This window comes from Bos javanicus, unplaced genomic scaffold (assembly GCF_032452875.1).
Source record: "Bos javanicus breed banteng unplaced genomic scaffold, ARS-OSU_banteng_1.0 tig00002723_1, whole genome shotgun sequence".
Classification (NCBI taxonomy): Eukaryota; Metazoa; Chordata; class Mammalia; order Artiodactyla; family Bovidae; genus Bos; species Bos javanicus.
The window spans coordinates 1,267,023-1,293,128 of record NW_026893594.1 but is presented as its reverse complement, the minus strand read 5'-3'; positions in this window follow the sequence as shown (position 1 = coordinate 1,293,128).

Genomic DNA, 26,106 nt, shown 5'->3' with positions numbered 1-26,106 from the left:
CCTCAGCAGGCACTGATCACGTGCCTGTCATGCAGTGATCAGGTGACTGAGAGGCGCTGATCATGTGACTGCTCATGTGCTGATCAGGTAGCTCTCCTGCACGGATCATGTGCCCAGCAGGCAAGAATCAAGCAGCTGAGCAGGCATGAATCCTGCGGCCCAGCTGGCGATTATCAGGCAGCTGAGCAGGCATGAATCCTGCGGCCCAGCTGGCGATTATCAGGCAGCTGAGCAGGCATGAATCCTGCGGCCCAGCTGGCGATTATCAGGCAGCTGAGCAGGCGCTGATCCCGCACCCAGCAGGCACTGATCACGTGCCTGTCATGCAGTGATCAGGTGACTGAGAGGCGCTGATCATGTGACTGCTCATGTGCTGATCAGGTAGCTCTCCTGCACGGATCATGTGCCTCAGCAGGCAAGAATCAAGCAGCTGAGCAGGCATGAATCCTGCGGCCCAGCTGGCGATTATCAGGCAGCTGAGCAGGCATGAATCCTGCGGCCCAGCTGGCGATTATCAGGCAGCTGAGCAGGCATGAATCCTGCGGCCCAGCTGGCGATTATCAGGCAGCTGAGCAGGCGCTGATCCCGCACCCAGCAGGCACTGATCACGTGCCTGTCATGCAGTGATCAGGTGACTGAGAGGCGCTGATCATGTGACTGCAGCTGTGCTGATCAGGTAGCTCTCCTGCACGGATCATGTGCCCAGCAGGCAAGAATCAAGCAGCTGAGCAGGCATGAATCCTGCGGCCCAGCTGGCGATTATCAGGCAGCTGAGCAGGCATGAATCCTGCGGCCCAGCTGGCGATTATCAGGCAGCTGAGCAGGCATGAATCCTGCGGCCCAGCTGGCGATTATCAGGCAGCTGAGCAGGCGCTGATCCCGCACCTCAGCAGGCACTGATCACGTGCCTGTCATGCAGTGATCAGGTGACTGAGAGGCGCTGATCATGTGACTGCTCATGTGCTGATCAGGTAGCTCTCCTGCACGGATCATGTGCCTCAGCAGGCAAGAATCAAGCAGCTGAGCAGGCATGAATCCTGCGGCCCAGCTGGCGATTATCAGGCAGCTGAGCAGGCATGAATCCTGCGGCCCAGCTGGCGATTATCAGGCAGCTGAGCAGGCATGAATCCTGCGGCCCAGCTGGCGATTATCAGGCAGCTGAGCAGGCATGAATCCTGCGGCCCAGCTGGCGATTATCAGGCAGCTGAGCAGGCATGAATCCTGCGGCCCAGCTGGCGATTATCAGGCAGCTGAGCAGGCATGAATCCTGCGGCCCAGCTGGCGATTATCAGGCAGCTGAGCAGGCATGAATCCTGCGGCCCAGCTGGCGATTATCAGGCAGCTGAGCAGGCGCTGATCCCGCACCTCAGCAGGCACTGATCACGTGCCTGTCATGCAGTGATCAGGTGACTGAGAGGCGCTGATCATGTGACTGCTCATGTGCTGATCAGGTAGCTCTCCTGCACGGATCATGTGCCTCAGCAGGCAAGAATCAAGCAGCTGAGCAGGCATGAATCCTGCGGCCCAGCTGGCGATTATCAGGCAGCTGAGCAGGCATGAATCCTGCGGCCCAGCTGGCGATTATCAGGCAGCTGAGCAGGCATGAATCCTGCGGCCCAGCTGGCGATTATCAGGCAGCTGAGCAGGCATGAATCCTGCGGCCCAGCTGGCGATTATCAGGCAGCTGAGCAGGCATGAATCCTGCGGCCCAGCTGGCGATTATCAGGCAGCTGAGCAGGCGCTGATCCTGCACCCAGCAGGCACTGATCACGTGCCTGTCATGCAGTGATCAGGTGACTGAGAGGCGCTGATCATGTGACTGCTCATGTGCTGATCAGGTAGCTCTCCTGCACGGATCATGTGCCCAGCAGGCAAGAATCAAGCAGCTGAGCAGGCATGAATCCTGCGGCCCAGCTGGCGATTATCAGGCAGCTGAGCAGGCATGAATCCTGCGGCCCAGCTGGCGATTATCAGGCAGCTGAGCAGGCATGAATCCTGCGGCCCAGCTGGCGATTATCAGGCAGCTGAGCAGGCGCTGATCCCGCACCTCAGCAGGCACTGATCACGTGCCTGTCATGCAGTGATCAGGTGACTGAGAGGCGCTGATCATGTGACTGCTCATGTGCTGATCAGGTAGCTCTCCTGCACGGATCATGTGCCTCAGCAGGCAAGAATCAAGCAGCTGAGCAGGCATGAATCCTGCGGCCCAGCTGGCGATTATCAGGCAGCTGAGCAGGCATGAATCCTGCGGCCCAGCTGGCGATTATCAGGCAGCTGAGCAGGCATGAATCCTGCGGCCCAGCTGGCGATTATCAGGCAGCTGAGCAGGCATGAATCCTGCGGCCCAGCTGGCGATTATCAGGCAGCTGAGCAGGCATGAATCCTGCGGCCCAGCTGGCGATTATCAGGCAGCTGAGCAGGCATGAATCCTGCGGCCCAGCTGGCGATTATCAGGCAGCTGAGCAGGCATGAATCCTGCGGCCCAGCTGGCGATTATCAGGCAGCTGAGCAGGCGCTGATCCCGCACCCAGCAGGCACTGATCACGTGCCTGTCATGCAGTGATCAGGTGACTGAGAGGCGCTGATCATGTGACTGCTCATGTGCTGATCAGGTAGCTCTCCTGCACGGATCATGTGCCCAGCAGGCAAGAATCAAGCAGCTGAGCAGGCATGAATCCTGCGGCCCAGCTGGCGATTATCAGGCAGCTGAGCAGGCATGAATCCTGCGGCCCAGCTGGCGATTATCAGGCAGCTGAGCAGGCATGAATCCTGCGGCCCAGCTGGCGATTATCAGGCAGCTGAGCAGGCGCTGATCCCGCACCTCAGCAGGCACTGATCACGTGCCTGTCATGCAGTGATCAGGTGACTGAGAGGCGCTGATCATGTGACTGCTCATGTGCTGATCAGGTAGCTCTCCTGCACGGATCATGTGCCTCAGCAGGCAAGAATCAAGCAGCTGAGCAGGCATGAATCCTGCGGCCCAGCTGGCGATTATCAGGCAGCTGAGCAGGCATGAATCCTGCGGCCCAGCTGGCGATTATCAGGCAGCTGAGCAGGCATGAATCCTGCGGCCCAGCTGGCGATTATCAGGCAGCTGAGCAGGCATGAATCCTGCGGCCCAGCTGGCGATTATCAGGCAGCTGAGCAGGCATGAATCCTGCGGCCCAGCTGGCGATTATCAGGCAGCTGAGCAGGCATGAATCCTGCGGCCCAGCTGGCGATTATCAGGCAGCTGAGCAGGCATGAATCCTGCGGCCCAGCTGGCGATTATCAGGCAGCTGAGCAGGCATGAATCCTGCGGCCCAGCTGGCGATTATCAGGCAGCTGAGCAGGCATGAATCCTGCGGCCCAGCTGGCGATTATCAGGCAGCTGAGCAGGCGCTGATCCCGCACCCAGCAGGCACTGATCACGTGCCTGTCATGCAGTGATCAGGTGACTGAGAGGCGCTGATCATGTGACTGCTCATGTGCTGATCAGGTAGCTCTCCTGCACGGATCATGTGCCTCAGCAGGCAAGAATCAAGCAGCTGAGCAGGCATGAATCCTGCGGCCCAGCTGGCGATTATCAGGCAGCTGAGCAGGCATGAATCCTGCGGCCCAGCTGGCGATTATCAGGCAGCTGAGCAGGCATGAATCCTGCGGCCCAGCTGGCGATTATCAGGCAGCTGAGCAGGCATGAATCCTGCGGCCCAGCTGGCGATTATCAGGCAGCTGAGCAGGCATGAATCCTGCGGCCCAGCTGGCGATTATCAGGCAGCTGAGCAGGCGCTGATCCCGCACCTGGCAGGCACTGATCACGTGCCTGTCATGCAGTGATCAGGTGACTGAGAGGCGCTGATCATGTGACTGCTCATGTGCTGATCAGGTAGCTCTCCTGCACGGATCATGTGCCTCAGCAGGCAAGAATCAAGCAGCTGAGCAGGCATGAATCCTGCGGCCCAGCTGGCGATTATCAGGCAGCTGAGCAGGCATGAATCCTGCGGCCCAGCTGGCGATTATCAGGCAGCTGAGCAGGCATGAATCCTGCGGCCCAGCTGGCGATTATCAGGCAGCTGAGCAGGCGCTGATCCCGCACCCAGCAGGCACTGATCACGTGCCTGTCATGCAGTGATCAGGTGACTGAGAGGCGCTGATCATGTGACTGCAGCATGTGCTGATCAGGTAGCTCTCCTGCACGGATCATGTGCCCAGCAGGCAAGAATCAAGCAGCTGAGCAGGCATGAATCCTGCGGCCCAGCTGGCGATTATCAGGCAGCTGAGCAGGCATGAATCCTGCGGCCCAGCTGGCGATTATCAGGCAGCTGAGCAGGCATGAATCCTGCGGCCCAGCTGGCGATTATCAGGCAGCTGAGCAGGCGCTGATCCCGCACCTCAGCAGGCACTGATCACGTGCCTGTCATGCAGTGATCAGGTGACTGAGAGGCGCTGATCATGTGACTGCTCATGTGCTGATCAGGTAGCTCTCCTGCACGGATCATGTGCCTCAGCAGGCAAGAATCAAGCAGCTGAGCAGGCATGAATCCTGCGGCCCAGCTGGCGATTATCAGGCAGCTGAGCAGGCATGAATCCTGCGGCCCAGCTGGCGATTATCAGGCAGCTGAGCAGGCATGAATCCTGCGGCCCAGCTGGCGATTATCAGGCAGCTGAGCAGGCATGAATCCTGCGGCCCAGCTGGCGATTATCAGGCAGCTGAGCAGGCATGAATCCTGCGGCCCAGCTGGCGATTATCAGGCAGCTGAGCAGGCATGAATCCTGCGGCCCAGCTGGCGATTATCAGGCAGCTGAGCAGGCATGAATCCTGCGGCCCAGCTGGCGATTATCAGGCAGCTGAGCAGGCGCTGATCCCGCACCTCAGCAGGCACTGATCACGTGCCTGTCATGCAGTGATCAGGTGACTGAGAGGCGCTGATCATGTGACTGCTCATGTGCTGATCAGGTAGCTCTCCTGCACGGATCATGTGCCCAGCAGGCAAGAATCAAGCAGCTGAGCAGGCATGAATCCTGCGGCCCAGCTGGCGATTATCAGGCAGCTGAGCAGGCATGAATCCTGCGGCCCAGCTGGCGATTATCAGGCAGCTGAGCAGGCATGAATCCTGCGGCCCAGCTGGCGATTATCAGGCAGCTGAGCAGGCGCTGATCCCGCACCCAGCAGGCACTGATCACGTGCCTGTCATGCAGTGATCAGGTGACTGAGAGGCGCTGATCATGTGACTGCTCATGTGCTGATCAGGTAGCTCTCCTGCACGGATCATGTGCCCAGCAGGCAAGAATCAAGCAGCTGAGCAGGCATGAATCCTGCGGCCCAGCTGGCGATTATCAGGCAGCTGAGCAGGCATGAATCCTGCGGCCCAGCTGGCGATTATCAGGCAGCTGAGCAGGCATGAATCCTGCGGCCCAGCTGGCGATTATCAGGCAGCTGAGCAGGCATGAATCCTGCGGCCCAGCTGGCGATTATCAGGCAGCTGAGCAGGCATGAATCCTGCGGCCCAGCTGGCGATTATCAGGCAGCTGAGCAGGCATGAATCCTGCGGCCCAGCTGGCGATTATCAGGCAGCTGAGCAGGCGCTGATCCCGCACCCAGCAGGCACTGATCACGTGCCTGTCATGCAGTGATCAGGTGACTGAGAGGCGCTGATCATGTGACTGCTCATGTGCTGATCAGGTAGCTCTCCTGCACGGATCATGTGCCCAGCAGGCAAGAATCAAGCAGCTGAGCAGGCATGAATCCTGCGGCCCAGCTGGCGATTATCAGGCAGCTGAGCAGGCATGAATCCTGCGGCCCAGCTGGCGATTATCAGGCAGCTGAGCAGGCATGAATCCTGCGGCCCAGCTGGCGATTATCAGGCAGCTGAGCAGGCGCTGATCCCGCACCTCAGCAGGCACTGATCACGTGCCTGTCATGCAGTGATCAGGTGACTGAGAGGCGCTGATCATGTGACTGCTCATGTGCTGATCAGGTAGCTCTCCTGCACGGATCATGTGCCTCAGCAGGCAAGAATCAAGCAGCTGAGCAGGCATGAATCCTGCGGCCCAGCTGGCGATTATCAGGCAGCTGAGCAGGCATGAATCCTGCGGCCCAGCTGGCGATTATCAGGCAGCTGAGCAGGCATGAATCCTGCGGCCCAGCTGGCGATTATCAGGCAGCTGAGCAGGCATGAATCCTGCGGCCCAGCTGGCGATTATCAGGCAGCTGAGCAGGCATGAATCCTGCGGCCCAGCTGGCGATTATCAGGCAGCTGAGCAGGCATGAATCCTGCGGCCCAGCTGGCGATTATCAGGCAGCTGAGCAGGCATGAATCCTGCGGCCCAGCTGGCGATTATCAGGCAGCTGAGCAGGCGCTGATCCCGCACCTCAGCAGGCACTGATCACGTGCCTGTCATGCAGTGATCAGGTGACTGAGAGGCGCTGATCATGTGACTGCTCATGTGCTGATCAGGTAGCTCTCCTGCACGGATCATGTGCCCAGCAGGCAAGAATCAAGCAGCTGAGCAGGCATGAATCCTGCGGCCCAGCTGGCGATTATCAGGCAGCTGAGCAGGCATGAATCCTGCGGCCCAGCTGGCGATTATCAGGCAGCTGAGCAGGCATGAATCCTGCGGCCCAGCTGGCGATTATCAGGCAGCTGAGCAGGCTGATCCCGCACCCAGCAGGCACTGATCACGTGCCTGTCATGCAGTGATCAGGTGACTGAGAGGCGCTGATCATGTGACTGCTCATGTGCTGATCAGGTAGCTCTCCTGCACGGATCATGTGCCTCAGCAGGCAAGAATCAAGCAGCTGAGCAGGCATGAATCCTGCGGCCCAGCTGGCGATTATCAGGCAGCTGAGCAGGCATGAATCCTGCGGCCCAGCTGGCGATTATCAGGCAGCTGAGCAGGCATGAATCCTGCGGCCCAGCTGGCGATTATCAGGCAGCTGAGCAGGCGCTGATCCCGCACCTCAGCAGGCACTGATCACGTGCCTGTCATGCAGTGATCAGGTGACTGAGAGGCGCTGATCATGTGACTGCTCATGTGCTGATCAGGTAGCTCTCCTGCACGGATCATGTGCCCAGCAGGCAAGAATCAAGCAGCTGAGCAGGCATGAATCCTGCGGCCCAGCTGGCGATTATCAGGCAGCTGAGCAGGCATGAATCCTGCGGCCCAGCTGGCGATTATCAGGCAGCTGAGCAGGCATGAATCCTGCGGCCCAGCTGGCGATTATCAGGCAGCTGAGCAGGCGCTGATCCCGCACCTCAGCAGGCACTGATCACGTGCCTGTCATGCAGTGATCAGGTGACTGAGAGGCGCTGATCATGTGACTGCTCATGTGCTGATCAGGTAGCTCTCCTGCACGGATCATGTGCCTCAGCAGGCAAGAATCAAGCAGCTGAGCAGGCATGAATCCTGCGGCCCAGCTGGCGATTATCAGGCAGCTGAGCAGGCATGAATCCTGCGGCCCAGCTGGCGATTATCAGGCAGCTGAGCAGGCATGAATCCTGCGGCCCAGCTGGCGATTATCAGGCAGCTGAGCAGGCATGAATCCTGCGGCCCAGCTGGCGATTATCAGGCAGCTGAGCAGGCATGAATCCTGCGGCCCAGCTGGCGATTATCAGGCAGCTGAGCAGGCATGAATCCTGCGGCCCAGCTGGCGATTATCAGGCAGCTGAGCAGGCATGAATCCTGCGGCCCAGCTGGCGATTATCAGGCAGCTGAGCAGGCATGAATCCTGCGGCCCAGCTGGCGATTATCAGGCAGCTGAGCAGGCATGAATCCTGCGGCCCAGCTGGCGATTATCAGGCAGCTGAGCAGGCATGAATCCTGCGGCCCAGCTGGCGATTATCAGGCAGCTGAGCAGGCATGAATCCTGCGGCCCAGCTGGCGATTATCAGGCAGCTGAGCAGGCATGAATCCTGCGGCCCAGCTGGCGATTATCAGGCAGCTGAGCAGGCGCTGATCCCGCACCTCAGCAGGCACTGATCACGTGCCTGTCATGCAGTGATCAGGTGACTGAGAGGCGCTGATCATGTGACTGCTCATGTGCTGATCAGGTAGCTCTCCTGCACGGATCATGTGCCTCAGCAGGCAAGAATCAAGCAGCTGAGCAGGCATGAATCCTGCGGCCCAGCTGGCGATTATCAGGCAGCTGAGCAGGCATGAATCCTGCGGCCCAGCTGGCGATTATCAGGCAGCTGAGCAGGCATGAATCCTGCGGCCCAGCTGGCGATTATCAGGCAGCTGAGCAGGCATGAATCCTGCGGCCCAGCTGGCGATTATCAGGCAGCTGAGCAGGCATGAATCCTGCGGCCCAGCTGGCGATTATCAGGCAGCTGAGCAGGCGCTGATCCCGCACCTCAGCAGGCACTGATCACGTGCCTGTCATGCAGTGATCAGGTGACTGAGAGGCGCTGATCATGTGACTGCTCATGTGCTGATCAGGTAGCTCTCCTGCACGGATCATGTGCCCAGCAGGCAAGAATCAAGCAGCTGAGCAGGCATGAATCCTGCGGCCCAGCTGGCGATTATCAGGCAGCTGAGCAGGCATGAATCCTGCGGCCCAGCTGGCGATTATCAGGCAGCTGAGCAGGCATGAATCCTGCGGCCCAGCTGGCGATTATCAGGCAGCTGAGCAGGCGCTGATCCCGCACCCAGCAGGCACTGATCACGTGCCTGTCATGCAGTGATCAGGTGACTGAGAGGCGCTGATCATGTGACTGCTCATGTGCTGATCAGGCAGCTCTCCTGCACGGATCATGTGCCTCAGCAGGCAAGAATCAAGCAGCTGAGCAGGCATGAATCCTGCGGCCCAGCTGGCGATTATCAGGCAGCTGAGCAGGCATGAATCCTGCGGCCCAGCTGGCGATTATCAGGCAGCTGAGCAGGCATGAATCCTGCGGCCCAGCTGGCGATTATCAGGCAGCTGAGCAGGCGCTGATCCCGCACCCAGCAGGCACTGATCACGTGCCTGTCATGCAGTGATCAGGTGACTGAGAGGCGCTGATCATGTGACTGCTCATGTGCTGATCAGGTAGCTCTCCTGCACGGATCATGTGCCCAGCAGGCAAGAATCAAGCAGCTGAGCAGGCATGAATCCTGCGGCCCAGCTGGCGATTATCAGGCAGCTGAGCAGGCATGAATCCTGCGGCCCAGCTGGCGATTATCAGGCAGCTGAGCAGGCATGAATCCTGCGGCCCAGCTGGCGATTATCAGGCAGCTGAGCAGGCGCTGATCCCGCACCGCAGCAGGCACTGATCACGTGCCTGTCATGCAGTGATCAGGTGACTGAGAGGCGCTGATCATGTGACTGCTCATGTGCTGATCAGGTAGCTCTCCTGCACGGATCATGTGCCTCAGCAGGCAAGAATCAAGCAGCTGAGCAGGCATGAATCCTGCGGCCCAGCTGGCGATTATCAGGCAGCTGAGCAGGCATGAATCCTGCGGCCCAGCTGGCGATTATCAGGCAGCTGAGCAGGCATGAATCCTGCGGCCCAGCTGGCGATTATCAGGCAGCTGAGCAGGCATGAATCCTGCGGCCCAGCTGGCGATTATCAGGCAGCTGAGCAGGCATGAATCCTGCGGCCCAGCTGGCGATTATCAGGCAGCTGAGCAGGCATGAATCCTGCGGCCCAGCTGGCGATTATCAGGCAGCTGAGCAGGCATGAATCCTGCGGCCCAGCTGGCGATTATCAGGCAGCTGAGCAGGCATGAATCCTGCGGCCCAGCTGGCGATTATCAGGCAGCTGAGCAGGCATGAATCCTGCGGCCCAGCTGGCGATTATCAGGCAGCTGAGCAGGCATGAATCCTGCGGCCCAGCTGGCGATTATCAGGCAGCTGAGCAGGCATGAATCCTGCGGCCCAGCTGGCGATTATCAGGCAGCTGAGCAGGCGCTGATCCCGCACCTCAGCAGGCACTGATCACGTGCCTGTCATGCAGTGATCAGGTGACTGAGAGGCGCTGATCATGTGACTGCTCATGTGCTGATCAGGTAGCTCTCCTGCACGGATCATGTGCCTCAGCAGGCAAGAATCAAGCAGCTGAGCAGGCATGAATCCTGCGGCCCAGCTGGCGATTATCAGGCAGCTGAGCAGGCATGAATCCTGCGGCCCAGCTGGCGATTATCAGGCAGCTGAGCAGGCATGAATCCTGCGGCCCAGCTGGCGATTATCAGGCAGCTGAGCAGGCATGAATCCTGCGGCCCAGCTGGCGATTATCAGGCAGCTGAGCAGGCATGAATCCTGCGGCCCAGCTGGCGATTATCAGGCAGCTGAGCAGGCATGAATCCTGCGGCCCAGCTGGCGATTATCAGGCAGCTGAGCAGGCGCTGATCCCGCACCTCAGCAGGCACTGATCACGTGCCTGTCATGCAGTGATCAGGTGACTGAGAGGCGCTGATCATGTGACTGCTCATGTGCTGATCAGGTAGCTCTCCTGCACGGATCATGTGCCTCAGCAGGCAAGAATCAAGCAGCTGAGCAGGCATGAATCCTGCGGCCCAGCTGGCGATTATCAGGCAGCTGAGCAGGCATGAATCCTGCGGCCCAGCTGGCGATTATCAGGCAGCTGAGCAGGCATGAATCCTGCGGCCCAGCTGGCGATTATCAGGCAGCTGAGCAGGCGCTGATCCCGCACCCAGCAGGCACTGATCACGTGCCTGTCATGCAGTGATCAGGTGACTGAGAGGCGCTGATCATGTGACTGCTCATGTGCTGATCAGGTAGCTCTCCTGCACGGATCATGTGCCCAGCAGGCAAGAATCAAGCAGCTGAGCAGGCATGAATCCTGCGGCCCAGCTGGCGATTATCAGGCAGCTGAGCAGGCATGAATCCTGCGGCCCAGCTGGCGATTATCAGGCAGCTGAGCAGGCATGAATCCTGCGGCCCAGCTGGCGATTATCAGGCAGCTGAGCAGGCATGAATCCTGCGGCCCAGCTGGCGATTATCAGGCAGCTGAGCAGGCATGAATCCTGCGGCCCAGCTGGCGATTATCAGGCAGCTGAGCAGGCGCTGATCCTGCACAGCAGGCACTGATCACGTGCCTGTCATGCAGTGATCAGGTGACTGAGAGGCGCTGATCATGTGACTGCTCATGTGCTGATCAGGTAGCTCTCCTGCACGGATCATGTGCCTCAGCAGGCAAGAATCAAGCAGCTGAGCAGGCATGAATCCTGCGGCCCAGCTGGCGATTATCAGGCAGCTGAGCAGGCATGAATCCTGCGGCCCAGCTGGCGATTATCAGGCAGCTGAGCAGGCATGAATCCTGCGGCCCAGCTGGCGATTATCAGGCAGCTGAGCAGGCATGAATCCTGCGGCCCAGCTGGCGATTATCAGGCAGCTGAGCAGGCATGAATCCTGCGGCCCAGCTGGCGATTATCAGGCAGCTGAGCAGGCATGAATCCTGCGGCCCAGCTGGCGATTATCAGGCAGCTGAGCAGGCATGAATCCTGCGGCCCAGCTGGCGATTATCAGGCAGCTGAGCAGGCATGAATCCTGCGGCCCAGCTGGCGATTATCAGGCAGCTGAGCAGGCGCTGATCCCGCACCTGGCAGGCACTGATCACGTGCCTGTCATGCAGTGATCAGGTGACTGAGAGGCGCTGATCATGTGACTGCTCATGTGCTGATCAGGTAGCTCTCCTGCACGGATCATGTGCCTCAGCAGGCAAGAATCAAGCAGCTGAGCAGGCATGAATCCTGCGGCCCAGCTGGCGATTATCAGGCAGCTGAGCAGGCATGAATCCTGCGGCCCAGCTGGCGATTATCAGGCAGCTGAGCAGGCATGAATCCTGCGGCCCAGCTGGCGATTATCAGGCAGCTGAGCAGGCGCTGATCCCGCACCTCAGCAGGCACTGATCACGTGCCTGTCATGCAGTGATCAGGTGACTGAGAGGCGCTGATCATGTGACTGCTCATGTGCTGATCAGGTAGCTCTCCTGCACGGATCATGTGCCCAGCAGGCAAGAATCAAGCAGCTGAGCAGGCATGAATCCTGCGGCCCAGCTGGCGATTATCAGGCAGCTGAGCAGGCATGAATCCTGCGGCCCAGCTGGCGATTATCAGGCAGCTGAGCAGGCATGAATCCTGCGGCCCAGCTGGCGATTATCAGGCAGCTGAGCAGGGCTGATCCCGCACCCAGCAGGCACTGATCACGTGCCTGTCATGCAGTGATCAGGTGACTGAGAGGCGCTGATCATGTGACTGCTCATGTGCTGATCAGGTAGCTCTCCTGCACGGATCATGTGCCTCAGCAGGCAAGAATCAAGCAGCTGAGCAGGCATGAATCCTGCGGCCCAGCTGGCGATTATCAGGCAGCTGAGCAGGCATGAATCCTGCGGCCCAGCTGGCGATTATCAGGCAGCTGAGCAGGCATGAATCCTGCGGCCCAGCTGGCGATTATCAGGCAGCTGAGCAGGCGCTGATCCCGCACCTCAGCAGGCACTGATCACGTGCCTGTCATGCAGTGATCAGGTGACTGAGAGGCGCTGATCATGTGACTGCTCATGTGCTGATCAGGTAGCTCTCCTGCACGGATCATGTGCCCAGCAGGCAAGAATCAAGCAGCTGAGCAGGCATGAATCCTGCGGCCCAGCTGGCGATTATCAGGCAGCTGAGCAGGCATGAATCCTGCGGCCCAGCTGGCGATTATCAGGCAGCTGAGCAGGCATGAATCCTGCGGCCCAGCTGGCGATTATCAGGCAGCTGAGCAGGCGCTGATCCCGCACCTCAGCAGGCACTGATCACGTGCCTGTCATGCAGTGATCAGGTGACTGAGAGGCGCTGATCATGTGACTGCTCATGTGCTGATCAGGTAGCTCTCCTGCACGGATCATGTGCCTCAGCAGGCAAGAATCAAGCAGCTGAGCAGGCATGAATCCTGCGGCCCAGCTGGCGATTATCAGGCAGCTGAGCAGGCATGAATCCTGCGGCCCAGCTGGCGATTATCAGGCAGCTGAGCAGGCATGAATCCTGCGGCCCAGCTGGCGATTATCAGGCAGCTGAGCAGGCATGAATCCTGCGGCCCAGCTGGCGATTATCAGGCAGCTGAGCAGGCATGAATCCTGCGGCCCAGCTGGCGATTATCAGGCAGCTGAGCAGGCATGAATCCTGCGGCCCAGCTGGCGATTATCAGGCAGCTGAGCAGGCATGAATCCTGCGGCCCAGCTGGCGATTATCAGGCAGCTGAGCAGGCATGAATCCTGCGGCCCAGCTGGCGATTATCAGGCAGCTGAGCAGGCATGAATCCTGCGGCCCAGCTGGCGATTATCAGGCAGCTGAGCAGGCATGAATCCTGCGGCCCAGCTGGCGATTATCAGGCAGCTGAGCAGGCATGAATCCTGCGGCCCAGCTGGCGATTATCAGGCAGCTGAGCAGGCATGAATCCTGCGGCCCAGCTGGCGATTATCAGGCAGCTGAGCAGGCGCTGATCCCGCACCTCAGCAGGCACTGATCACGTGCCTGTCATGCAGTGATCAGGTGACTGAGAGGCGCTGATCATGTGACTGCTCATGTGCTGATCAGGTAGCTCTCCTGCACGGATCATGTGCCTCAGCAGGCAAGAATCAAGCAGCTGAGCAGGCATGAATCCTGCGGCCCAGCTGGCGATTATCAGGCAGCTGAGCAGGCATGAATCCTGCGGCCCAGCTGGCGATTATCAGGCAGCTGAGCAGGCATGAATCCTGCGGCCCAGCTGGCGATTATCAGGCAGCTGAGCAGGCATGAATCCTGCGGCCCAGCTGGCGATTATCAGGCAGCTGAGCAGGCATGAATCCTGCGGCCCAGCTGGCGATTATCAGGCAGCTGAGCAGGCGCTGATCCCGCACCTCAGCAGGCACTGATCACGTGCCTGTCATGCAGTGATCAGGTGACTGAGAGGCGCTGATCATGTGACTGCTCATGTGCTGATCAGGTAGCTCTCCTGCACGGATCATGTGCCCAGCAGGCAAGAATCAAGCAGCTGAGCAGGCATGAATCCTGCGGCCCAGCTGGCGATTATCAGGCAGCTGAGCAGGCATGAATCCTGCGGCCCAGCTGGCGATTATCAGGCAGCTGAGCAGGCATGAATCCTGCGGCCCAGCTGGCGATTATCAGGCAGCTGAGCAGGCTGATCCCGCACCCAGCAGGCACTGATCACGTGCCTGTCATGCAGTGATCAGGTGACTGAGAGGCGCTGATCATGTGACTGCTCATGTGCTGATCAGGTAGCTCTCCTGCACGGATCATGTGCCTCAGCAGGCAAGAATCAAGCAGCTGAGCAGGCATGAATCCTGCGGCCCAGCTGGCGATTATCAGGCAGCTGAGCAGGCATGAATCCTGCGGCCCAGCTGGCGATTATCAGGCAGCTGAGCAGGCATGAATCCTGCGGCCCAGCTGGCGATTATCAGGCAGCTGAGCAGGCGCTGATCCCGCACCCAGCAGGCACTGATCACGTGCCTGTCATGCAGTGATCAGGTGACTGAGAGGCGCTGATCATGTGACTGCTCATGTGCTGATCAGGTAGCTCTCCTGCACGGATCATGTGCCCAGCAGGCAAGAATCAAGCAGCTGAGCAGGCATGAATCCTGCGGCCCAGCTGGCGATTATCAGGCAGCTGAGCAGGCATGAATCCTGCGGCCCAGCTGGCGATTATCAGGCAGCTGAGCAGGCATGAATCCTGCGGCCCAGCTGGCGATTATCAGGCAGCTGAGCAGGCGCTGATCCCGCACCTCAGCAGGCACTGATCACGTGCCTGTCATGCAGTGATCAGGTGACTGAGAGGCGCTGATCATGTGACTGCTCATGTGCTGATCAGGTAGCTCTCCTGCACGGATCATGTGCCTCAGCAGGCAAGAATCAAGCAGCTGAGCAGGCATGAATCCTGCGGCCCAGCTGGCGATTATCAGGCAGCTGAGCAGGCATGAATCCTGCGGCCCAGCTGGCGATTATCAGGCAGCTGAGCAGGCATGAATCCTGCGGCCCAGCTGGCGATTATCAGGCAGCTGAGCAGGCATGAATCCTGCGGCCCAGCTGGCGATTATCAGGCAGCTGAGCAGGCATGAATCCTGCGGCCCAGCTGGCGATTATCAGGCAGCTGAGCAGGCATGAATCCTGCGGCCCAGCTGGCGATTATCAGGCAGCTGAGCAGGCATGAATCCTGCGGCCCAGCTGGCGATTATCAGGCAGCTGAGCAGGCATGAATCCTGCGGCCCAGCTGGCGATTATCAGGCAGCTGAGCAGGCATGAATCCTGCGGCCCAGCTGGCGATTATCAGGCAGCTGAGCAGGCATGAATCCTGCGGCCCAGCTGGCGATTATCAGGCAGCTGAGCAGGCATGAATCCTGCGGCCCAGCTGGCGATTATCAGGCAGCTGAGCAGGCGCTGATCCCGCACCTCAGCAGGCACTGATCACGTGCCTGTCATGCAGTGATCAGGTGACTGAGAGGCGCTGATCATGTGACTGCTCATGTGCTGATCAGGTAGCTCTCCTGCACGGATCATGTGCCTCAGCAGGCAAGAATCAAGCAGCTGAGCAGGCATGAATCCTGCGGCCCAGCTGGCGATTATCAGGCAGCTGAGCAGGCATGAATCCTGCGGCCCAGCTGGCGATTATCAGGCAGCTGAGCAGGCATGAATCCTGCGGCCCAGCTGGCGATTATCAGGCAGCTGAGCAGGCATGAATCCTGCGGCCCAGCTGGCGATTATCAGGCAGCTGAGCAGGCATGAATCCTGCGGCCCAGCTGGCGATTATCAGGCAGCTGAGCAGGCATGAATCCTGCGGCCCAGCTGGCGATTATCAGGCAGCTGAGCAGGCGCTGATCCCGCACCTCAGCAGGCACTGATCACGTGCCTGTCATGCAGTGATCAGGTGACTGAGAGGCGCTGATCATGTGACTGCTCATGTGCTGATCAGGTAGCTCTCCTGCACGGATCATGTGCCTCAGCAGGCAAGAATCAAGCAGCTGAGCAGGCATGAATCCTGCGGCCCAGCTGGCGATTATCAGGCAGCTGAGCAGGCATGAATCCTGCGGCCCAGCTGGCGATTATCAGGCAGCTGAGCAGGCATGAATCCTGCGGCCCAGCTGGCGATTATCAGGCAGCTGAGCAGGCGCTGATCCCGCACCCAGCAGGCACTGATCACGTGCCTGTCATGCAGTGATCAGGTGACTGAGAGGCGCTGATCATGTGACTGCTCATGTGCTGATCAGGTAGCTCTCCTGCACGGATCATGTGCCCAGCAGGCAAGAATCAAGCAGCTGAGCAGGCATGAATCCTGCGGCCCAGCTGGCGATTATCAGGCAGCTGAGCAGGCATGAATCCTGCGGCCCAGCTGGCGATTATCAGGCAGCTGAGCAGGCATGAATCCTGCGGCCCAGCTGGCGATTATCAGGCAGCTGAGCAGGCATGAATCCTGCGGCCCAGCTGGCGATTATCAGGCAGCTGAGCAGGCATGAATCCTGCGGCCCAGCTGGCGATTATCAGGCAGCTGAGCAGGCGCTGATCCTGCACCTCAGCAGGCACTGATCACGTGCCTGTCATGCAGTGATCAGGTGACTGAGAGGCGCTGATCATGTGACTGCTCATGTGCTGATCAGGTAGCTCTCCTGCACGGATCATGTGCCTCAGCAGGCAAGAATCAAGCAGCTGAGCAGGCATGAATCCTGCGGCCCAGCTGGCGATTATCAGGCAGCTGAGCAGGCATGAATCCTGCGGCCCAGCTGGCGATTATCAGGCAGCTGAGCAGGCATGAATCCTGCGGCCCAGCTGGCGATTATCAGGCAGCTGAGCAGGCATGAATCCTGCGGCCCAGCTGGCGATTATCAGGCAGCTGAGCAGGCATGAATCCTGCGGCCCAGCTGGCGATTATCAGGCAGCTGAGCAGGCATGAATCCTGCGGCCCAGCTGGCGATTATCAGGCAGCTGAGCAGGCATGAATCCTGCGGCCCAGCTGGCGATTATCAGGCAGCTGAGCAGGCATGAATCCTGCGGCCCAGCTGGCGATTATCAGGCAGCTGAGCAGGCGCTGATCCCGCACCTGGCAGGCACTGATCACGTGCCTGTCATGCAGTGATCAGGTGACTGAGAGGCGCTGATCATGTGACTGCTCATGTGCTGATCAGGTAGCTCTCCTGCACGGATCATGTGCCTCAGCAGGCAAGAATCAAGCAGCTGAGCAGGCATGAATCCTGCGGCCCAGCTGGCGATTATCAGGCAGCTGAGCAGGCATGAATCCTGCGGCCCAGCTGGCGATTATCAGGCAGCTGAGCAGGCATGAATCCTGCGGCCCAGCTGGCGATTATCAGGCAGCTGAGCAGGCGCTGATCCCGCACCCAGCAGGCACTGATCACGTGCCTGTCATGCAGTGATCAGGTGACTGAGAGGCGCTGATCATGTGACTGCAGCTGTGCTGATCAGGTAGCTCTCCTGCACGGATCATGTGCCCAGCAGGCAAGAATCAAGCAGCTGAGCAGGCATGAATCCTGCGGCCCAGCTGGCGATTATCAGGCAGCTGAGCAGGCATGAATCCTGCGGCCCAGCTGGCGATTATCAGGCAGCTGAGCAGGCATGAATCCTGCGGCCCAGCTGGCGATTATCAGGCAGCTGAGCAGGCGCTGATCCCGCACCTCAGCAGGCACTGATCACGTGCCTGTCATGCAGTGATCAGGTGACTGAGAGGCGCTGATCATGTGACTGCTCATGTGCTGATCAGGTAGCTCTCCTGCACGGATCATGTGCCTCAGCAGGCAAGAATCAAGCAGCTGAGCAGGCATGAATCCTGCGGCCCAGCTGGCGATTATCAGGCAGCTGAGCAGGCATGAATCCTGCGGCCCAGCTGGCGATTATCAGGCAGCTGAGCAGGCATGAATCCTGCGGCCCAGCTGGCGATTATCAGGCAGCTGAGCAGGCATGAATCCTGCGGCCCAGCTGGCGATTATCAGGCAGCTGAGCAGGCATGAATCCTGCGGCCCAGCTGGCGATTATCAGGCAGCTGAGCAGGCATGAATCCTGCGGCCCAGCTGGCGATTATCAGGCAGCTGAGCAGGCATGAATCCTGCGGCCCAGCTGGCGATTATCAGGCAGCTGAGCAGGCATGAATCCTGCGGCCCAGCTGGCGATTATCAGGCAGCTGAGCAGGCGCTGATCCCGCACCTGGCAGGCACTGATCACGTGCCTGTCATGCAGTGATCAGGTGACTGAGAGGCGCTGATCATGTGACTGCTCATGTGCTGATCAGGTAGCTCTCCTGCACGGATCATGTGCCTCAGCAGGCAAGAATCAAGCAGCTGAGCAGGCATGAATCCTGCGGCCCAGCTGGCGATTATCAGGCAGCTGAGCAGGCATGAATCCTGCGGCCCAGCTGGCGATTATCAGGCAGCTGAGCAGGCATGAATCCTGCGGCCCAGCTGGCGATTATCAGGCAGCTGAGCAGGCGCTGATCCCGCACCCAGCAGGCACTGATCACGTGCCTGTCATGCAGTGATCAGGTGACTGAGAGGCGCTGATCATGTGACTGCTGTGCTGATCAGGCAGCTCTCCTGCACGGATCATGTGCCCAGCAGGCAAGAATCAGGCAGCTGAGCAGGCATGAATCCTGCGGCCCAGCTGGCGATTATCAGGCAGCTGAGCAGGCATGAATCCTGCGGCCCAGCTGGCGATTATCAGGCAGCTGAGCAGGCATGAATCCTGCGGCCCAGCTGGCGATTATCAGGCAGCTGAGCAGGCGCTGATCCCGCACCTCAGCAGGCACTGATCACGTGCCTGTCATGCAGTGATCAGGTGACTGAGAGGCGCTGATCATGTGACTGCTCATGTGCTGATCAGGTAGCTCTCCTGCACGGATCATGTGCCTCAGCAGGCAAGAATCAAGCAGCTGAGCAGGCATGAATCCTGCGGCCCAGCTGGCGATTATCAGGCAGCTGAGCAGGCATGAATCCTGCGGCCCAGCTGGCGATTATCAGGCAGCTGAGCAGGCATGAATCCTGCGGCCCAGCTGGCGATTATCAGGCAGCTGAGCAGGCATGAATCCTGCGGCCCAGCTGGCGATTATCAGGCAGCTGAGCAGGCATGAATCCTGCGGCCCAGCTGGCGATTATCAGGCAGCTGAGCAGGCATGAATCCTGCGGCCCAGCTGGCGATTATCAGGCAGCTGAGCAGGCATGAATCCTGCGGCCCAGCTGGCGATTATCAGGCAGCTGAGCAGGCGCTGATCCCGCACCTCAGCAGGCACTGATCACGTGCCTGTCATGCAGTGATCAGGTGACTGAGAGGCGCTGATCATGTGACTGCTCATGTGCTGATCAGGTAGCTCTCCTGCACGGATCATGTGCCCAGCAGGCAAGAATCAAGCAGCTGAGCAGGCATGAATCCTGCGGCCCAGCTGGCGATTATCAGGCAGCTGAGCAGGCATGAATCCTGCGGCCCAGCTGGCGATTATCAGGCAGCTGAGCAGGCATGAATCCTGCGGCCCAGCTGGCGATTATCAGGCAGCTGAGCAGGCGCTGATCCCGCACCCAGCAGGCACTGATCACGTGCCTGTCATGCAGTGATCAGGTGACTGAGAGGCGCTGATCATGTGACTGCTCATGTGCTGATCAGGTAGCTCTCCTGCACGGATCATGTGCCCAGCAGGCAAGAATCAAGCAGCTGAGCAGGCATGAATCCTGCGGCCCAGCTGGCGATTATCAGGCAGCTGAGCAGGCATGAATCCTGCGGCCCAGCTGGCGATTATCAGGCAGCTGAGCAGGCATGAATCCTGCGGCCCAGCTGGCGATTATCAGGCAGCTGAGCAGGCATGAATCCTGCGGCCCAGCTGGCGATTATCAGGCAGCTGAGCAGGCATGAATCCTGCGGCCCAGCTGGCGATTATCAGGCAGCTGAGCAGGCATGAATCCTGCGGCCCAGCTGGCGATTATCAGGCAGCTGAGCAGGCATGAATCCTGCGGCCCAGCTGGCGATTATCAGGCAGCTGAGCAGGCATGAATCCTGCGGCCCAGCTGGCGATTATCAGGCAGCTGAGCAGGCGCTGATCCCGCACCTGGCAGGCACTGATCACGTGCCTGTCATGCAGTGATCAGGTGACTGAGAGGCGCTGATCATGTGACTGCTCATGTGCTGATCAGGTAGCTCTCCTGCACGGATCATGTGCCTCAGCAGGCAAGAATCAAGCAGCTGAGCAGGCATGAATCCTGCGGCCCAGCTGGCGATTATCAGGCAGCTGAGCAGGCATGAATCCTGCGGCCCAGCTGGCGATTATCAGGCAGCTGAGCAGGCATGAATCCTGCGGCCCAGCTGGCGATTATCAGGCAGCTGAGCAGGCGCTGATCCTGCACCCAGCAGGCACTGATCACGTGCCTGTCATGCAGTGATCAGGTGACTGAGAGGCGCTGATCATGTGACTGCAGCTGTGCTGATCAGGTAGCTCTCCTGCACGGATCATGTGCCCAGCAGGCAAGAATCAGGCAGCTGAGCAGGCATGAATCCTGCGGCCCAGCTGGCGATTATCAGGCAGCTGAGCAGGCATGAATCCTGCGGCCCAGCTGGCGATTATCAGGCAGCTGAGCAGGCATGAATCCTGCGGCCCAGCTGGCGATTATCAGGCAGCTGAGCAGGCGCTGATCCCGCACCCAGCAGGCACTGATCACGTGCCTGTCATGCAGTGATCAGGTGACTGAGAGGCGCTGATCATGTGACTGCTCATGTGCTGATCAGGTAGCTCTCCTGCACGGATCATGTGCCTCAGCAGGCAAGAATCAAGCAGCTGAGCAGGCATGAATCCTGCGGCCCAGCTGGCGATTATCAGGCAGCTGAGCAGGCATGAATCCTGCGGCCCAGCTGGCGATTATCAGGCAGCTGAGCAGGCATGAATCCTGCGGCCCAGCTGGCGATTATCAGGCAGCTGAGCAGGCATGAATCCTGCGGCCCAGCTGGCGATTATCAGGCAGCTGAGCAGGCATGAATCCTGCGGCCCAGCTGGCGATTATCAGGCAGCTGAGCAGGCATGAATCCTGCGGCCCAGCTGGCGATTATCAGGCAGCTGAGCAGGCATGAATCCTGCGGCCCAGCTGGCGATTATCAGGCAGCTGAGCAGGCGCTGATCCCGCACCCAGCAGGCACTGATCACGTGCCTGTCATGCAGTGATCAGGTGACTGAGAGGCGCTGATCATGTGACTGCTCATGTGCTGATCAGGTAGCTCTCCTGCACGGATCATGTGCCTCAGCAGGCAAGAATCAAGCAGCTGAGCAGGCATGAATCCTGCGGCCCAGCTGGCGATTATCAGGCAGCTGAGCAGGCATGAATCCTGCGGCCCAGCTGGCGATTATCAGGCAGCTGAGCAGGCATGAATCCTGCGGCCCAGCTGGCGATTATCAGGCAGCTGAGCAGGCATGAATCCTGCGGCCCAGCTGGCGATTATCAGGCAGCTGAGCAGGCATGAATCCTGCGGCCCAGCTGGCGATTATCAGGCAGCTGAGCAGGCGCTGATCCTGCCTCAGCAGGCACTGATCACGTGCCTGTCATGCAGTGATCAGGTGACTGAGAGGCGCTGATCATGTGACTGCTCATGTGCTGATCAGGTAGCTCTCCTGCACGGATCATGTGCCTCAGCAGGCAAGAATCAAGCAGCTGAGCAGGCATGAATCCTGCGGCCCAGCTGGCGATTATCAGGCAGCTGAGCAGGCATGAATCCTGCGGCCCAGCTGGCGATTATCAGGCAGCTGAGCAGGCATGAATCCTGCGGCCCAGCTGGCGATTATCAGGCAGCTGAGCAGGCATGAATCCTGCGGCCCAGCTGGCGATTATCAGGCAGCTGAGCAGGCATGAATCCTGCGGCCCAGCTGGCGATTATCAGGCAGCTGAGCAGGCATGAATCCTGCGGCCCAGCTGGCGATTATCAGGCAGCTGAGCAGGCATGAATCCTGCGGCCCAGCTGGCGATTATCAGGCAGCTGAGCAGGCATGAATCCTGCGGCCCAGCTGGCGATTATCAGGCAGCTGAGCAGGCGCTGATCCCGCACCTGGCAGGCACTGATCACGTGCCTGTCATGCAGTGATCAGGTGACTGAGAGGCGCTGATCATGTGACTGCTCATGTGCTGATCAGGTAGCTCTCCTGCACGGATCATGTGCCTCAGCAGGCAAGAATCAAGCAGCTGAGCAGGCATGAATCCTGCGGCCCAGCTGGCGATTATCAGGCAGCTGAGCAGGCATGAATCCTGCGGCCCAGCTGGCGATTATCAGGCAGCTGAGCAGGCATGAATCCTGCGGCCCAGCTGGCGATTATCAGGCAGCTGAGCAGGCGCTGATCCCGCACCCAGCAGGCACTGATCACGTGCCTGTCATGCAGTGATCAGGTGACTGAGAGGCGCTGATCATGTGACTGCAGCTGTGCTGATCAGGTAGCTCTCCTGCACGGATCATGTGCCCAGCAGGCAAGAATCAAGCAGCTGAGCAGGCATGAATCCTGCGGCCCAGCTGGCGATTATCAGGCAGCTGAGCAGGCATGAATCCTGCGGCCCAGCTGGCGATTATCAGGCAGCTGAGCAGGCATGAATCCTGCGGCCCAGCTGGCGATTATCAGGCAGCTGAGCAGGCGCTGATCCCGCACCCAGCAGGCACTGATCACGTGCCTGTCATGCAGTGATCAGGTGACTGAGAGGCGCTGATCATGTGACTGCTCATGTGCTGATCAGGTAGCTCTCCTGCACGGATCATGTGCCTCAGCAGGCAAGAATCAAGCAGCTGAGCAGGCATGAATCCTGCGGCCCAGCTGGCGATTATCAGGCAGCTGAGCAGGCATGAATCCTGCGGCCCAGCTGGCGATTATCAGGCAGCTGAGCAGGCATGAATCCTGCGGCCCAGCTGGCGATTATCAGGCAGCTGAGCAGGCATGAATCCTGCGGCCCAGCTGGCGATTATCAGGCAGCTGAGCAGGCATGAATCCTGCGGCCCAGCTGGCGATTATCAGGCAGCTGAGCAGGCATGAATCCTGCGGCCCAGCTGGCGATTATCAGGCAGCTGAGCAGGCATGAATCCTGCGGCCCAGCTGGCGATTATCAGGCAGCTGAGCAGGCATGAATCCTGCGGCCCAGCTGGCGATTATCAGGCAGCTGAGCAGGCGCTGATCCCGCACCTGGCAGGCACTGATCACGTGCCTGTCATGCAGTGATCAGGTGACTGAGAGGCGCTGATCATGTGACTGCTCATGTGCTGATCAGGTAGCTCTCCTGCACGGATCATGTGCCTCAGCAGGCAAGAATCAAGCAGCTGAGCAGGCATGAATCCTGCGGCCCAGCTGGCGATTATCAGGCAGCTGAGCAGGCATGAATCCTGCGGCCCAGCTGGCGATTATCAGGCAGCTGAGCAGGCATGAATCCTGCGGCCCAGCTGGCGATTATCAGGCAGCTGAGCAGGCGCTGATCCCGCACCCAGCAGGCACTGATCACGTGCCTGTCATGCAGTGATCAGGTGACTGAGAGGCGCTGATCATGTGACTGCAGCTGTGCTGATCAGGTAGCTCTCCTGCACGGATCATGTGCCCAGCTGGCAAGAATCAGGCAGCTGAGCAGGCATGAATCCTGCGGCCCAGCTGGCGATTATCAGGCAGCTGAGCAGGCATGAATCCTGCGGCCCAGCTGGCGATTATCAGGCAGCTGAGCAGGCATGAATCCTGCGGCCCAGCTGGCGATTATCAGGCAGCTGAGCAGGCGCTGATCCCGCACCCAGCAGGCACTGATCACGTGCCTGTCATGCAGTGATCAGGTGACTGAGAGGCGCTGATCATGTGACTGCTCATGTGCTGATCAGGTAGCTCTCCTGCACGGATCATGTGCCTCAGCAGGCAAGAATCAAGCAGCTGAGCAGGCATGAATCCTGCGGCCCAGCTGGCGATTATCAGGCAGCTGAGCAGGCATGAATCCTGCGGCCCAGCTGGCGATTATCAGGCAGCTGAGCAGGCATGAATCCTGCGGCCCAGCTGGCGATTATCAGGCAGCTGAGCAGGCATGAATCCTGCGGCCCAGCTGGCGATTATCAGGCAGCTGAGCAGGCATGAATCCTGCGGCCCAGCTGGCGATTATCAGGCAGCTGAGCAGGCATGAATCCTGCGGCCCAGCTGGCGATTATCAGGCAGCTGAGCAGGCATGAATCCTGCGGCCCAGCTGGCGATTATCAGGCAGCTGAGCAGGCGCTGATCCCGCACCTCAGCAGGCACTGATCACGTGCCTGTCATGCAGTGATCAGGTGACTGAGAGGCGCTGATCATGTGACTGCTCATGTGCTGATCAGGTAGCTCTCCTGCACGGATCATGTGCCTCAGCAGGCAAGAATCAAGCAGCTGAGCAGGCATGAATCCTGCGGCCCAGCTGGCGATTATCAGGCAGCTGAGCAGGCATGAATCCTGCGGCCCAGCTGGCGATTATCAGGCAGCTGAGCAGGCATGAATCCTGCGGCCCAGCTGGCGATTATCAGGCAGCTGAGCAGGCGCTGATCCCGCACCCAGCAGGCACTGATCACGTGCCTGTCATGCAGTGATCAGGTGACTGAGAGGCGCTGATCATGTGACTGCTCATGTGCTGATCAGGTAGCTCTCCTGCACGGATCATGTGCCTCAGCAGGCAAGAATCAAGCAGCTGAGCAGGCATGAATCCTGCGGCCCAGCTGGCGATTATCAGGCAGCTGAGCAGGCATGAATCCTGCGGCCCAGCTGGCGATTATCAGGCAGCTGAGCAGGCATGAATCCTGCGGCCCAGCTGGCGATTATCAGGCAGCTGAGCAGGCATGAATCCTGCGGCCCAGCTGGCGATTATCAGGCAGCTGAGCAGGCATGAATCCTGCGGCCCAGCTGGCGATTATCAGGCAGCTGAGCAGGCATGAATCCTGCGGCCCAGCTGGCGATTATCAGGCAGCTGAGCAGGCATGAATCCTGCGGCCCAGCTGGCGATTATCAGGCAGCTGAGCAGGCATGAATCCTGCGGCCCAGCTGGCGATTATCAGGCAGCTGAGCAGGCGCTGATCCCGCACCTGGCAGGCACTGATCACGTGCCTGTCATGCAGTGATCAGGTGACTGAGAGGCGCTGATCATGTGACTGCTCATGTGCTGATCAGGTAGCTCTCCTGCACGGATCATGTGCCTCAGCAGGCAAGAATCAAGCAGCTGAGCAGGCATGAATCCTGCGGCCCAGCTGGCGATTATCAGGCAGCTGAGCAGGCATGAATCCTGCGGCCCAGCTGGCGATTATCAGGCAGCTGAGCAGGCATGAATCCTGCGGCCCAGCTGGCGATTATCAGGCAGCTGAGCAGGCGCTGATCCTGCACCCAGCAGGCACTGATCACGTGCCTGTCATGCAGTGATCAGGTGACTGAGAGGCGCTGATCATGTGACTGCAGCTGTGCTGATCAGGTAGCTCTCCTGCACGGATCATGTGCCCAGCAGGCAAGAATCAGGCAGCTGAGCAGGCATGAATCCTGCGGCCCAGCTGGCGATTATCAGGCAGCTGAGCAGGCATGAATCCTGCGGCCCAGCTGGCGATTATCAGGCAGCTGAGCAGGCATGAATCCTGCGGCCCAGCTGGCGATTATCAGGCAGCTGAGCAGGCGCTGATCCCGCACCTCAGCAGGCACTGATCACGTGCCTGTCATGCAGTGATCAGGTGACTGAGAGGCGCTGATCATGTGACTGCTCATGTGCTGATCAGGTAGCTCTCCTGCACGGATCATGTGCCTCAGCAGGCAAGAATCAAGCAGCTGAGCAGGCATGAATCCTGCGGCCCAGCTGGCGATTATCAGGCAGCTGAGCAGGCATGAATCCTGCGGCCCAGCTGGCGATTATCAGGCAGCTGAGCAGGCATGAATCCTGCGGCCCAGCTGGCGATTATCAGGCAGCTGAGCAGGCATGAATCCTGCGGCCCAGCTGGCGATTATCAGGCAGCTGAGCAGGCATGAATCCTGCGGCCCAGCTGGCGATTATCAGGCAGCTGAGCAGGCATGAATCCTGCGGCCCAGCTGGCGATTATCAGGCAGCTGAGCAGGCATGAATCCTGCGGCCCAGCTGGCGATTATCAGGCAGCTGAGCAGGCGCTGATCCCGCACCTCAGCAGGCACTGATCACGTGCCTGTCATGCAGTGATCAGGTGACTGAGAGGCGCTGATCATGTGACTGC